Raw genomic sequence first — 16,837 nt, 5'->3', positions numbered from 1 at the left:
CGGACAGGTCAAGGGGGCGGGATGAGGTTGGTCGGTAGGAGATGGAGATGCGGCTTGAGGTGGGAGGAGGGGATAGGTGGGAGGAAGAACAGGTTAGGGAGGCAGGGATGAGCTGGACTGGTTTTGGGATGCGGTGGGGGGAGGGGAGATTTTGAAACTTGTGAAATCCACATTGATACCATTGGGCTGCAGGAAGTGCTACACCTGCCCCCATACCTCCTCCCTCACCCCCATCCCAGGCCCCAAGAAGACTTTCCACATCAAGCAGATGTTCACCTGCACATCTGCCAATGTGGTATACTGCATCCGCTGTACCCGGTGTGACTTCCTCTACATCGGGGAAACCAAGCGGAGACTCGGGGACCGCTTTGCAGAACACTTACGCTCGGTTCGCAACAAACAACTGCACCTCCCAGTCGCGAACCATTTCAACTCCCCCTCCCATTCCTCAGACGACATGTCCATCCTGGGCCTCCTGCAGTGCCACAACGATGCCACCCGAAGGTTGCAGGAACAGCAACTCATATTCCGCTTGGGAACCCTGCAGCCCAATGGTATCAATGTGGATTTCACAAGTTTCAAAATCTCCCCTCCCCCCACCGCATCCCAAAACCAGTCCAACTCGTCCCTGCCTCCCTAACCTGTTCTTCCTCCCACCTATCCCCTCCTCCCACCTCAAGCCGCACCTCCATCTCCTACCGACCAACCTCATCCCGCCCCCTTGACCTGTCCATCCTCCCTGGACTGACCTATCCCCTTCCTAACTCCCTACCTACACTCACCTTTCCTGGCTCCATCCCCGCCTCTTCGACCTGTTTGTTTCCTCTCCACCTATCCTCTCCTCTATCCCTCTTCTATCCGCCTCCCACTCTCTCCCTATTTATTTCAAAACCCCCTTCCCCTCCCCGTTTTCTGATGAAGGGTCTCGGCCTGAAACGTCAGCCTCTCTGCTCCTATGATGCTGCTTGGCCTGCTGTGTTCATCCAGCCCTGCACCTTGTTGTCTCTTATCATTGGTAAAGTTGCCTTGGTTCTGCCACAGGGCTACTCTCTCATTAAAGGGAGAGAGAGAGAAGACTGGTTGTGATTTAACTGGAGTGTCACCATGCCTCATTCGAAGGGAGAGGTTGAGAAGGAAGAACCTTGATATTGGCCTCAGCTGGTGTCCAGTATCATGACCTTCTCTGTTAAAGCTATATGGTGCAGTAGTTGTGTGACATGACACAGATTACCGTGATAATAAGAGCTCCTATCCAGTTTCGTTAGTGTCAGGTCAAGATCAGGTAGGTCTGTTTATTTTTGAGTTGTACAATCAGCCATGATCGGGAAGAACGGTGGAGCAGGCTCGAAGGGCCGAATGGCCTCCTCCTGCTCCTTTCTTTCATGTTTAAATGGTGGGAGCAAGTTCTCTGCTTGAGGATGATTGTGCTAGTCACCTCGTCAATGAGGGGAGGTGATAAAGAAGTGAGCGAGATCCCCTCAGGCTACAACAGAGCTGATGAATTATATTGATAGAGAGTTGTGAAAAAAATGGGAACAGGAAGCACACGGTGCTGGAAATCCTCAGCAGGTCTGGCCGTCAGATGGAAATCGAGGGGACTTTAATTCAGGAATCGGGGGCCATTGAGCAGCAGAGGGAGGAGGTTGCTGTACAATCATGAGGGGGCCTGTGTAATGGAGGTTGGGAATTCTGGGTTGAATCATGCGGGAATGGTTAAGGAATGGAGGGTAATTAGGAAGTCATTAAGGCAAATTAACAGACTGCTGCACAGGATTAAGTGCTGATCGGAGCTCTTGTGACAAAGTGGTAGTGTCCCTACTTCTAGCTCAGAAGGTCTGAGTTCATGCCCTACCTGCTTAGGAGGTGCATCAGAACATGTTCCAACAGGTCAATGAAAAAAGAAAACACTTTAAACGTTGCTGCCTGAACTGGATATTTTCTAACTTATCTGTTCAGAGTTGTTATTATACAGCTTTGGTGCAGGTAGGACTGGGACGCCAGATCTCCCTGCTCAGAGGTAGGGACATTACCACTTCACCACAAGAATCCTGCTGCTCTCTGAATTTAATGAGCAGGAAGGGGCAGCGCAGATTCCCAACCATTACAAGGTAACAGATTCCAAGTGGGCTCTCAGATTCTGAGGGAAGGTCTCCCATTCTGCAACTGACTTCCACTGGAGGGTAAACTTCCATCGTGAGGACAGCAATAAACTGATGAAGCCGAGGAACAGCAGAGCAGACAAGGACAAGGGGCACTGATGGACAACAGTTGGACACTGCATGCAGAGGACTGTGCCATTCCAAGGTGAGACTTGTCCTGGACCCAACAGAAACAGAAGTGCGGTGCCCAGGAAGGCTGTCCCAGGAATGGAGAGGATACAAAGGTATCATTTTGTTGTGCCAGGAAGGTCATTAAGATCAATCAGCTTGGTGTAGAGCTGGGGTTGCATGTAAGCCAGACTGAGTATAGCTGGCAGATTGTCTTCCCTTAAGGACGCACATGTGCCAGTTGGATTTTCTTCGCGACAATCAGTTCATGCACACTTTAACCAATTCCAACTTCTTTATCTTCACATTTTCTGAAAAAAAGAATTCAATGTTCAACTACCTGGAGAAATAAAGGCTCTTATCTCCCGAGGCTTAAAATCCACAATTTACTATGGTCTGAAGGTTTGTGCAAGCAGAGATGATCTCCTGTTTATCGCTTTCCCACAGGATGAGGGCATTGCTGACTGGGCCAGTGTTTATTACTCATCCCCACTTACAAAGAGCAAAGAACAGTACAGCACAGGAACAGGCCCTTCAGCCAACCAAGACTGTGCCAACACCTGATGTCTTTTTAAACTTAAAGCATTTTGCCACTATGTGGTCTGAATCCCTCTGTTCCCTGCCTATTTATATATCTATCAAGATGCCTCTTAAATGTTGCGATTGTATCTACCTCTACCATCCCCTCTGGCAGCACATTCCAGGCACTTACCATCCACTGTCTAAAAAAATCCTTGCCTCTCACATCTCCTTTAAACTTACCCCCTTTTATCTTAAACCTATATCCCTTTGTAATTGACATTTCTACCCTGGAAAAAAGACTCTGACTATCCATTCTATCCACGCCTCTCAATTTTGAAAAATTTCTATCTGGTCACCATTCGAGATTCAAGTGAAAACGAGCCAAGTTGGTCCAATCTCACCTCGTAGCTAATATCTTACAAACCAGACAACATCTTGGTACACCGTTTCTGTACCCTTTCCAAAGCCTCCACATCCTTCTGGTAGTGTGGTGATGAGAACGTACACAATATTCCAAATGTGGCCGAACTAAAGTTTTATACAGCTGCAACATGACTTGCTAATTTTATACTCTATGTTCCAACCGATGAATGCAAGCATACCATACACCTTTTTGACTACCATACCCACTTGTGTGGCCACTTTCAGGAAACTGTACACCTAGATTCCACTGTACGTTGATTCTACTAACGGTTCTGCCATTTACTGTATACTTCCCTACTGTATTAGATCTCCCAAAATATATCACCTCGCATTTGTCCAGATTAAACTCCATCTACCATTTCTCTCCTATTTATATCCCACTGTATCCTCTGACAATTCACCTCACTATCCATGGTTCCCCTAATTTTTGCATCATCAGCAAACATACTAATGAGGCCACCTACATTCTCCTCCAAATCATTTATATATGTTACAAACAACAGGGGTGTCGGCACTGATCCCTGCGGAACACCACTGGTCACAGATTCCAGTCAGAAAAACACCCTTACAACACTACAGAAATAGTAGGAACTGCCGATGCTGGAGAATCTGAGATAACAAGGTGTAGAGCTGGATGAACACAGCAGGCCAAGCAGCATCAGAGGAGCAGGAAGGCTGATGTTTCGGGTCTGGACCCTTCTTCAGAAATGGGGGAGGGGAAGGGGATTCTGAATTACAGGGGGAGGCAGATAGAAGATGGATAGAGGAGAAGATAGGTAGAGAGGAGACAGACAGGTCAAAGAGGCGGGGATGGAGCCAGTAAAATTGAGTGTAGGTGGGGAGTTAGGGAGGGGATAGGTCAGTCCAGGGAGGACGGACAGGTCAAGAGGGCAGGATGAGGCTGGTGGGGAGGAGGTGGGGGTGCAGCTTGAGGTGGGAGGAGTGGATAAGTGGGAGGAAGGACGGATAGGTTAGGGAGGCGGGGACGAGCTGGACTGGTTTTGGGATGCAGTAGGGGGAGGGGAGATTTTGAAGCTTGTGAAATCCACATTGATACCATTGGGCTGCAGCGTTCCCAAGTGAAATATGAGTTGCTGTTCCTGCAACCTTCAGGTGGCATCGTTGTGGCACTGGAGGAGGCCCAGGAGTGGGAGAGGGAGTTGAAATGGTTCGTGACTGGGAGGTGCAGTTGTTTGTCGCGAACCGAGCGTAGGTGTTCCACAAAGCAGTCTCCAAGCCTCCGCTTGGTTTCCCCAATGTAGAGGAGGCCACAACGGGAACCGTGGATACAGTATACCACATTAGCAGATGTGCAGGTGAACATCTGTTTGATATGGAAGGTCTTCTTGGGGACTGGGATGGGGGTGAGGGGGGAGGTGTAGGGGCAGGTGTAGCACTCCCTGCGGTTGCAGGGAAAAGTGCCAGGGGTGGTGGGGCTGGAGGGGAGTGTGGAGCGGACAAGGGAGTCATGGACAGAGTGGTCCCTCCGGAAAGCAGATAAGGGTGGGGAGGGAAAAATGTCTTTGGTGGTGGGGTCGGATTGCAGATGGCGGAAGTGTCGGAGGATGATGCATTGGATCCGGAGTTTGGTGGAAGTTACAACACTACTCTCTGTCTTCTGCGACGAAGTCAGTTTTGTATCCATCTTACCAGCTCACCACAGATTTCATATGATCACCGCAGATCCCGTGTGAAATACATTGGAGAAGGTGATGGTGACTGGTTTTTTGAAACAATGCAGTCTATTTGCTGTAACATAGGAGAGGTTTGTTTTTGGATCTGGCCTTGAAATACCTTTCAGTGAGGTCAGGTGCACTTTGGGATTATTTAAAGTAGGTACGAATGCGCATAGAAAGTTGATAAACCTGTTAGAACACTCAAGCTTGTGGCAGTTTTCACCAGGGTTGTCAGGGAATCTGTTGGGATGTCAAAACGTTTAAATGTCCTGCTTTTTAAATATTTGAGTAAAACAGTCCGCATTCTCGAAAGAAAGTATTGGCTATTTCACTCTGACTGTTGACAAAGGCCCGAAGAATATCATTGTACGATTAGTGCTGCATAAATGATTTCACAACCTATAATTAGCACAGTGTGGTTCCTTCCAGCTTGCAGTTTGTTTGACAGCTCCAAGTACCTAAAGGGGGGTTTCAAATCCAAACACTTGTTTCCATTGGTGACTAAATGATGTTAAATATAGTGAATGGGTTTTATCAATGAAATGACTTAAAATGCATGAATTCATCAATTAATACTTTGGAGCATTATTTAATCTCAGCATGGTCCTGAGTTTTGCTTATGGTGGATATTCACGATGAATTGCCATGGAAGACTTAAGCACCAAAAATCTAGGCAGACAATCCAGTGAGGAAGTACTGCACCATTGGGAGATGTTATGTTTCAGGTGATATATTAAACTGTCCACTCAACAAAAGAAAAGATCCTGTTGTATGATTTCCAAGAAGAAAGCAGTTTATCCCTGGTGTCCCGGACAATATTGATCCTTCAAACAATGTCACAGAAACAGATCATCTGGTCACTAACGCATTGCTGTTTGTGGAATTTTGCTGTGTACAAAAAGCTGCTGAAATTCCTACCTTACAACTTACTGCATTGTTTGGAAAGTTCTGTACAATACCCAGCAGTCATGAAAAGTATAAGTGTAAGACCTCCCATTGTTACTTGCCTCAAATGAATAGGGCGCTCGGCTGGAATGTCATTGGAGGTATCAATGGAGAGAGAGCAAAACAACAGTGAAAATTTAAGGGTGGTTTCTCGTCAAGTGACATACAGCTTCTACAGGAATTAGATTCTCTGCCATCTAACGATGATGAAAGACATTTCAAATTAGAACCGCAAACACAATGACAATTTAATTCAAAATACAGCAGGCATCCTAATAAAACAGGACATGATTGTATGGTGCCTTCTGTCAGAGATTACTATGTTGGGAATCATTCCAAATTGAAATGTCTGCTAATTGTAACAATTCTCTGCTAAATGCCGAGCTTTTTGCTCGTGATGAAAGTCCCATTTGTCAAGGAGCCAGTGAAGGATAGAGCCGCCTCGAGCAATGTCACCACAGAACAAAAAAATAATAACCCGCATGTTTGAATTTGAATGGGCAGCATTGTGTTCTGCTAAGTGGTCTCGAAATTTACAGAATGCAAGTTGACAAGTTTCTTCTTCTCTCAAAACTCAGATCACCGCTCTCTAATTTTGATTTTGTGAATGAAATCATCTCAGCAGAATTCAAACATCACTCATGCGTGGCAAGGTAGCTTACAGCAAATCGGTGCAAGAGGAAGTTTGTGATGTACACTTTAGAATTCAGGAGGTGATCATTATTCTTTCATGGGATGTGGCTTGCATTTGTTACCCATCCCTAACTTCTCCTGAACTGAGTGGCTTAAGGGCTATTTCAGAGGACAGTTGAAAGTCAGCCACATTGCTGTGGGCTAGCAACCACATATAGGTCCGACCAGGTAAGGGTGGCCTTCCCTAATGGACATTGTTGGACCAGAAAGGTTTTTCTGATAACAAGTGATAGTTTATTGGTTAACATTGCTGAGACTAGCTTTCAATTCCAGATTTTATGAATTGAATTTTTTTTTAGCTGTTCACAGGATGATGGTGTCACTGGCTAGGCCAGCGTTTATTACCCGTCCTGAAATGTCTGGAGGGCCAAAAGACCATAAGACCATAAGACATAGGAGCAGAAATTAGGCCATTCGGCCCATTGAGTCTGCTCTGCCATTCAATCATGGCTGATAGTTCCTCAAACCCATTCTCCTGTTTTCTCCCTGAAACCCTTGATCCCCTTGATAATCAAGAACCTGTCTATCTCTGTCTTAAATGTACTCAATGACCTGGCCTCCACAGCCTTCTGTGGCAGTGAATTCCATAGATCCATCACTCTCTGGCTGAAGAAGTTTCCTCTTATCTCCATTTTAAAAGGTCTTCCCTTTACCCTAAGTCTGTGCCCTCGGGTCCTAGTCTCTCCTACTAATGGAAGCATCTTCCCAACATCCACTCTGTCCATGCCAATCAGTGTTCTGTAAGTTTCAATTAGATCCCCCCTCATCCTTCTAAACTCCAATGAGTATAGTCTCAGAGTCTTCAAATGTTCCTCATATGTTAAGCTTTCCATTCCTGGGACCATTCTCGTGAACCTCCTCTGAACCTGCTCCAGGGCCAGTATATCCTTCCTGAGAAATGGGGCCCAAAACCGCACACAATACTCCAAATGTGGCCTGACCAGAGCCTTATAAAGCCTCAGTAGTACATCCCTGCTTTTATATTCAAGGGCAGTTAAGAGTCAACCACATCTTCGTGCATTGGGAGGCACGTGTAGGCCAGACCATGTCAGGACAGAAGATTAAACTCAATTGGTCAGGCAGCATCTGTTAAGAAAAAACAGAGTTAAAGTTTTGAGTCCAGTGACCCTTCTTCAGATGCTCCCAAACTGGCTGGGTTTCTGCAGCAATTTCTGTTTTTGTTTGTTCCAGTTCTCCAGCACCTATAGTTCTTTGTTTTATTGAAGCACAGTGGATTTCCTTCCCCAAGGATTATTAGTGAACCAAATGGGTTTTTACCACAATCAACAATAAATCGACAGTAGTCATGTGGTTGCCATTAATCCAGATTTTAATTGATTTTAAATTTCACCATTTACTATGGTCAGATTTGAACCCACATCCAGGAGCATTTCCTGGGCTGAACTGAACCTCCATCAGTGAGTCTGGTGGGATTTCTGTCCCAACATTACTAACCTGGGCTCCTGGATTATAGTCCAGTGACATTATCACTGTGCCACCATCTCCCTAAATTAGCATTTCTGTTACTCTTGGATGTAACATATGACAACTGGCAGACCTCTTCATTGGTTGACAATGCTAACAGCTGTACCACATTGGCAAGGGGTGGGGGCATTTGCAACCAAAGCTCACCACCCAGCGCAGGTTCTCAAAGGCAGGTTCTGAACTGGCAAACTCACTCAGAAAGGCCATAATCTTCTGGAAATTTCTGTTTATAACAATAGTCAAAGCATGGAAACCATGTTGAAGCCCTAAGGTGTTAAAAACCAAATTTAAAATAAAGATATTAATTCCAGGCATGTAGACATTACTGGATAAACAGAAAGGATTACTCAACTCGATTAACCTGGAAAAAGTGGTTGTGAAACCTTGACCTGCTGTGGTCCATGGGATATAGGGACACTCATAGTGCTATTAAGAACCGTTTTTCAGGATTCTGTCTCAGCAAGATTGATGGAATGGTTATATATTTCCAAGTTTGGATGGTATTTGGCTTGTAGGGGAACTGGCAGGGGATAGCGCTGCCATCTGTTTCTGTGTATGGATGATGCTATCAAAGAAGCCTCGGTGAATTTCTACAGTGCATCATATAGTTGGTACACGCTGCTGACATTGTCCATTGGCGGTGGATGTTTGCAGGTTTGGTGCCAATCAAACGGGCTGCTTTGTCCAGGATAGTGTCAAGCCACTTGAGTGTTGTTGGAGCTGCACTCATCCAGGCAAGTGGGGAGTATTCCATCACACTCCTGACTTGTGCCTTGTAGATAGAGGACAAGCTTTTGGAAATTGGGAGTTGAGTTAAACGTTGCATAATTCTGACTGCTGTGGTAGCCACAGTATTTATCTGGCCAGTCCAGCTCAATTTACAGTCAATGGTAGCCTCCAGGATGTTGTTAGTGAGGGATTCAATGATGACAATGCTTTACATTCATCAATGAGAGGGTGTTCTGTTGGGAAACGGCAGAAAGCCTGTGTAGGCAGAAAAGAGCATAACAATATTACAATGAGGATCAGAAGTAGGCAATTCTATCCCTTGAACCTAATCTGCCACTTAAAACCATCATTGCTAATCTTATCTCAGCCTCAACTCGACTTTCCTAAACAAAAACAGAAGTTGCTGGAAAAGCTCAGCAGGTCTGGCAGCAAATGTGGAGAAAAGAACAGAGTTAGTGTTTGGGGTCTGGTGACCCTTCCCCAGAACATTACTTTCCCGACGCTCTTTATAACCCTTCAACCCATTTGTAATTAAAAATCTGTCCACTTTAAATTTACCCAATGTCCCAGAATCCACTGCATTCTGGAGTAGCGCTTTCTACAGATGCACGATCCTTTGAGAGAAATAATTCCTCCTTATCTCTGTTTTAAATCTGCTACCCCGATTCAAAAATGACCTCTTGTTCTAGATTGCCCCTCTCTATGCCTGCTCTGTCAGTCTCCTTCAGCATCATATACACCTCAGTTAGATCTCCTCTCATCCTTCTCAACTCCAGAGAGTATTGGCTTGAACTGCTCAATCTGTCTTCACAAGACAAAACTCTCATCTCTTAGAATTAATCTAGTGAACCTAAGGTGGAGTCCTAACTTTTCCAGATTAAGCCACTTTGCTGTCAACGGGGAGAAATAGAAAAGGGCTGTTGGCTTTCCAACGATTATTTCACATGATCACACCAAGTCAAAGCGTTCCTCTTGAGTGACAGCGATGGAATAACAGCGAAGAGTTAAAGGACTGCTAGTTCCAAAGCACATCATTAAACTGTCACAAAATTAACATGCAGAAAAGGAAAAGAATCTTGACCTCAGTGTGCACAGTACAGGTACCAAATTAAAATTGAGCAATGCTGGATGAATGATATTTATAATGAGATGTATATTTCCCATTTCCTTGGCTACACTTTTATGATATCATTCTGAGTCAGATAAAAATTGTGAATTTTGCCCAATTCCAAGCTGTACTTAATGTAAATGAATCATATCAAGACAGCTGGATACTTTAACTTTCAGGCTTAAAAAGATTATATAGATCGTGCTTTTTGAAGTTATTTCTCAGGTTGTGAACATCACTGGCTAGGTCAGTGTTTATCACCTATTACTAATTCCCTTGAGGAGGTGCTGGTGAGGTGTCATCTTGAAACGCTTCAGCCTTGGAGTGTCAGGACACTTACTATGGTATTAGGTGAAGGAACAGCAATATGTTTCCAAGTCAGAATGCTGTGTGACTTGGAGAGGAAATTACAAGTGGTGCTGATCCTACATATCTGCTGCCTTTGTCTTTCTAGGTGGCAGGTTTTGAAGGTGCTGTTAAAGGAGCCTTGATGTTGCAGTGTATCCTGAGATAGCACACACTGCTGCCACCCTGCTTCAGTGGGTAGAGGGAGTAAATGTTTGTGGGTGTGGTGCCAATCAAGCCACTTACTTTGTCCTGGATGGTGTGTCGAACCTCTTGAGTGTTGTTGGAGTTACACCCAACCAGGTAATTGGGGAGGACTCCATAACACTCCTGACAGAAACCTTGTCAATTTCTTTTAGGAGTCGGCAGGTGAAGCACTCACTGTAGTGCCAAAACACTGGACTAGTAATCCAGAGACACAGGCAATGTTCTGGGGACATTTCTCAAATCCTACTATGATCATTAGTGAATTTGAATTCAAGAAACATCTGGAATTATAATTCTAATGGTGACCTTGAAACCATTGTCAAATGTTGTTAAAACACCATCTGTCTTACTAATGCCTTTTAGGAAAGTAAATGCGCCATCCTTACCTGGTATGGCCTACATGTGACTCCAGACCCAATGTGGCTGACTCTTAGCTGCCCTCTGCTATGGCCTAGCAAGCCATTCAGTGACACTACTCAAATGTCTCAAAAAAAGAATGAAACCAGATGGACTATATGGTATTGGCTAAGGCACCAGACATGACAACAGCCCTGTGGACTTTGCAAAGTCCTCCTCATTGACATCTGGGGGCTAGTGCCAAAACTGGGAGAGCTGTCTCACAGACTAGTCAAGCAACAGTCTGACATAGTCATACTCACGGAATCATAGCTTACAGAGACTGACCCAGTTACGAACATCACCAACCCTAAATCTACCCTGTCTCACTGGCAGGATGGACCCAGCAGAGGTGGCAGCACAGTGTTATACAGTGGGGAGGGTGTTGCCATGGGAGTTCTCAACATTGCCTCTGAAACCCATGAAATCTCATGGCATCAGGTCAAACATGGGCAAGGAAACCTCCCGCTGATTTCCAAATGATGCCACCTCCTTCTCACCCTAGCCCCCAACCACAACCACCACAGCTGATGAATCAGTACTCCTTTATACTGAACAAACTTTGATGTAAAACTGAGGGTGGCATGCTGCAGAATGTACCCTGGGTGGGGGATTTCAATGTCCACCACCAAGAGTGGCTAGGCAGCAGTACTACTGATCGAGCTGGTCAGATCCTAAAGGACATAGCTGTTAGACTGGGTCTGCGGCAGGTGGTGAGGGAACCAACAAGAGGGAAAAACATACTTGACCTCATCCTTACTAATCTGCCAGCTGCAGATGCATCTGTCCATGACAGTATCGGTAAGAGTGACCATCGCACAGTCCTTGTGGAGACAAAGTCCTGTTTCACTTTGAGAATAACTTCTATCATGTTGTGTGGCACAACCACCATAGTAAATGGGATAGATTTCGAACAGCTCTAGCAACTCAATACTGGGTAACAATGAGGCACTGTGGGCCATCAATAGCAGCAGAATTGTACTCCAGCACAATCTGTAACCTCATGGCCTGGCGCATCCCCCACTCAACCATTACCATCAAAACAGGGGATCAACCCTCATTCAATGAAGAGTGCAGGAGGGCATGCCAGGAGCAGGCATACCGGAAGATGAGTTGTCAACCTAGTGAAGGTACTAAACAGGATTACCTGTGTGTATCAAATAGCATAAGCAGCAAGTGATAGACAGAGCTAAGCGATCCCACAACCAACGGATCACATCTAAGCTCTGCAGTCCTGCCACATCCAGTTGTGAATGGTGGTGGACAATTAAACATCTCACTGGAGGAGGAGGAAACCACAAATATCCCCATCCTCAATGATGGAAGAGCCCAGCACATTAGTGCAAAAGATAAGGCTGAAGCATTTGCAGCAATCTTCAGCCAGAAGTGCCGAGTGGATGATCCATCTCGGTCTCCTCCAGTGGCCCCCAGCATTACAGATACCAGTCTTCAGCCAATTCGATTCACTTCATGTGATATTAAGAAAAGGTTTGAGACACTGGATACTGCAAAGGCTACGGGCCCTGACAACATTTCAGCCATAGTACTGAAGACTTGTGCTCCAGAACTTGCTGCTCCCCTAGCCAAGCTGTTCCAGCACAGTTACAACACTGTTATCTACCTGACAATGTGGAAAATTGCCCAAGTACGTCCTGTACACAAAAAGCAGGACAAATCCAACCCGGCCAGTTACTGCCCCATCAGTCTACTCTCGATCATCTGTAAAGTGATGGAAAGTGTCATCAACAGCACTATCAAGCAGTACCTACTTACCAATAACCTGCTCAGTGTCGCCCAGTTTGTGTTCTGCCAGGACCACTCAGCTCCTGACCTTCCTAATTGCAACCACGCAGCAAATTCCATCCCAGTTTCAATGTATTTTCAGAAACAATTCATATGTTTATATCCATCTAATTTTCACACAAAATCAGACTAACTTACCTTTTGATACTGTATTTTAGTTTAACAATGAACCATGTTTATTGCTCCCTAATGCACAATGTTACTTGAGTTGAATTAAATAATGGGTACGATCTTGACAGTTAGAATCCTAATTATCCTTTGCTCCCCACTTGCTGTTTTTCAGGTTTGTGATTGACAGAAACATGTTTCTCCCACAGATGCAGTTCCTGAAGATAACAAGAACATGAGAGAGTTTGGAAGAAGAGAGGCCACAGAGAGCAGACGTGTACTTTCAATGGACCACAGATCCTCCTGTCTTATCTCAACCATATAATCCCTTGAGGAAATGTTGCTGCACAAATATCCCTGATCACCTGCCTCCCAACTAAAGGCAGTCAAGTGAAACTGTGGAGCATTTTATCTGTTACAACATCTGTGCTGCTAAACTCTGGCTGCAAGTATCCTCAAACAGCAGTCTCTGAGCAGCAACACTGCAGCCACTGTGTTCTGTACAACAAGAGCATGTGGCTTGAGTTTTAAGATCACAAATGGCCATCAAGTTGCAGGCACTAGAGCTCTTTTGAACTTTTTTTTGTCTTTATTTAGTGATTTGTCCTGTTTGCTTTATGCAAGCCTTGAAGTATAGAGAGTGTTGCTTTTAGTATTGTTGCTTCATTGTTCAATAAATTTTTAATCAGGACACCAAGGCATGGTAGTGCCAGCAACGTGAGATATATGTAGAATAATAGAGCATGCATCGTAACTTTTTATGTTGTTGCAAATGTTCCTTGGTGAATCTTAAATATGTTCGAATACAGTGTGTTAGAACACAGAGATCATTTGCTTCGGAAAAATGTTTATCAATTTATCAACCCTGAATCTTTAATTCCTTGTTGTTCTATTGCCATCTGGCTTTGACAACCTCCCCATCATCCTTGCCTGGGTGGTCAGTGCACACATTGGCTGCTAAATACCTAATCAAGGCATCAGTTACTGTTGGTCTTCGTTCCAGATACAGAGCAGACTCGGGTTTTGCATTTCATCCCAACATCAGCATGCCATCCCAAAATCCTGCAATCCGAGTTTCATTGGGATATCCAGAAAGCTACCCACTTCTTCCAATGTCAACATCGATGTAATATAAATATCCAACATATCCGGTAGTTCTTTATATTCATCAATTCTGTCACTATTATTAATTTACAAGAGACCTAAAATGTCATGACAATCCTCTTTCTTTAAATGATAAAAGAAAACAGTTTTGTCTGATTTTTTTTTGTTGATACTGAAAAGGCTATGGGTCCTGACAACATTCCAGCAACAGTGCTGAAGGCTTGCGCTCCAGAACTTACTGCTCCCCTAGTCAAGCTGTTCCTGTACAGTTACAACACTGACATCTACCTGACCATGTGGGAACTTGCCCAGGTGTGTCCTGTGCATAAAAAGCAGCACAAATCCAACACAGCCAGTAACACGCCCATCAGCCTACTCTCGATCATTGGTAAAGCGGTGGACAGTTGCTTAGCAATATTGCTACTGATACTCAGTTGGGTTCCACCACGGCCACTCAGCTCCTGCCTTCATTATAGCCTTGGTTCAAACACGGACGAAAGAGCTAAATTCCAGAGTAAGAGTGACAGCCCTTGGCATGAAGGCTGCATTTGACCGAGTGTGGCATCAAGGAGCCCAAGCAAATCTAGAGTCAATGGGAATCAGGTGGAAATCTTTCCAGTGGTTGGAGTCATACCCAGCACATTGGAAGATGGTCGTGGTTGTTGGAGGTCAGTCATCGCAGCTCCAAAACAGCTCTGCAGGAGTTCCTCAGGGCAGTGTCCTAGGCCCAACCATCTTCAGCTGCTTTATCAATGACCTTCCATCTAAGATCAAAAGTGAAGACATTCATTAATGCTTGCATGACGTTCAACACCATTTATGACTCCTCAATTACTGAATTAATATATGTCTGTATGGAACAAGGCCAGATCAACATTGACATTTGGACAGATGAATGCTACTTGACACTTAAGTGCCCAGCAATAACCATCTCCAAAAGGAGAGAATCTAACTGTCATCCCTTGACATTCAATGGTGTTACATTCGCTGAATCCTTCCACTATCAACATTTTGGGCATTATCATTGACCAGAAACTGAACTGGACTAGCCATATATAATAATATTGTAACACTTTAAATTCAGATGACATAAAATTCTGGCTGTACTGAAGTTTTCAGCTGTTTCCACTGACACGGTATCAAATCCAAATGAAAGGTAATTGTGATGAGCTGAAACGCTGCATTGACAACTCTTGTGTATGTTGGTTATGTGACTGCACCAACCAATCAGAGCAGAGTTAGGCCACGCAAGGGCACAAAATCATAGAGCTTAAAAAAGAGTCTTTGGACTTGAAATGTTAACTCTGTTTCAGATGCCGCCAGACACACTGAGTTTCTCCAGCATTTTTTGTTTTTATTTTAGATCTCCAACATCCTCGGTCATTTGCTATTGTTTCTATAAGAACATTAAAAGTGCCGTCAATCAGAGAGGAGGAGGAGTGAAAACAGTAAAGGGAAAACTGTGGGGTGCAATGAAAAGTAGACATCACAAATATCCCACTATCGAGCCTGTCAACCATTCTGAAGCACGAGGTGAAGACTTTCGAGCAGTGGGAAAAGCAGGAATTCTCTCCCACAAGGAAGAGAACGACGATGGAAGCCTGTCCCAAGAGGGAAAAGGATTGCTTACCATTCTTCAAGGAAGCCTGAGGAAAGAGCTTTCCCATCTCTGATCTAATCCTGCAGGAAACCAGCCTTGCAGATAGGATGGGCACAAGGTCTACAGTGATGGGCATCTGGACCAATTGAAGACAAACCATAGCATTGTCTTCCACAAGGCAAGGATGTGATGGTTACAGCAGCCACGGCAGGTGATAAGCTGCACAATTGTCTCAGTTCCATTCTGAACGAATATGTACCTAGAGACATTCTCGTATGGTTTTATCAGATCGCTCTTATAGAGTCATAGAACTGCACAGGATGGAAACAGACCCTTTGATCCAATTCATCCATGCCGACCAGATATCCTAAAGTAATCTAGTCCCATTTGCCAACATTTGGCCCATATTCCTTTAAACCCTAAACAACAAGGTGCAGGGCTGGATGAACACAGCAGGCCAAGCAGCATCATAGGAGCAGAGAGGCTGACGTTTCAGGCCTAGACCCTTCATCAGAAAAGGGGGAGGGGAAGGGGGTTTTGAAATAAATAGGGAGAGAGTGGGAGGCGGATAGAAGAGGGATAGAGGAGAGGATAGGTGGAGAGGAAACAAACAGGTCGAAGAGGCGGGGATGGGGCCAGGAAAGGTGAGTGTAGGTAGGGAGTTAGGAAGGGGATAGGTCAGTCCAGGGAGGATGGACAGGTCAAGGGGGCGGGATGAGGTTGGTCGGTAGGAGATGGAGGTGCGGCTTGAGGTGGGAGGAGGGGATAGGTGGGAGGAAGAACAGGTTAGGGAGGCAGGGACGAGTTGGACTGGTTTTGGGATGCGGTGGGGGGAGGGGAGATTTTGAAACTTGTGAAATCCACATTGATACCATTGGGCTGCAGGGTTCCCAAGCGGAATATGAGTTGCTGTTCCTGCAACCTTCGGGTGGCATCGTTGTGGCACTGCAGGAGGCCCAGGATGGACATGTCGTCTGAGGAATGGGAGGGGGAGTTGAAATGGTTCGCGACTGGGAGGTGCAGTTGTTTGTTGCGAACCGAGCGTAAGTGTTCTGCAAAGCGGTCCCCGAGTCTCCGCTTGGTTTCCCCGATGTAGAGGAAGTCACACCGGGTACAGCGGATGCAGTATACCACATTGGCAGATGTGCAGGTGAACATCTGCTTGATGTGGAAAGTCTTCTTGGGGCCTGGGATGGGGGTGAGGGAGGAGGTATGGGGGCAGGTGTAGCACTTCCTGCAGCCCAATGGTATCAATGTGGATTTCACAAGTTTCAAAATCTCCCCTCCCCCCACCGCATCCCAAAACCAGTCCAGCTCATCCCTGCCTCCCTAACCTGTTCTTCCTCCCACCTATCCCCTCCTCCCACCTCAAGCCGCATCTCCATCTCCTACCGACCAACCTCATCCCGCCCCCTTGACCTGTCCG

The sequence above is a fragment of the Rhincodon typus genome, chromosome 5 (assembly GCF_021869965.1).
Source record: "Rhincodon typus isolate 14 chromosome 5, sRhiTyp1.1, whole genome shotgun sequence".
NCBI classification, from domain to species: domain Eukaryota; kingdom Metazoa; phylum Chordata; class Chondrichthyes; order Orectolobiformes; family Rhincodontidae; genus Rhincodon; species Rhincodon typus.
This window is presented reverse-complemented; position numbering follows the sequence as displayed.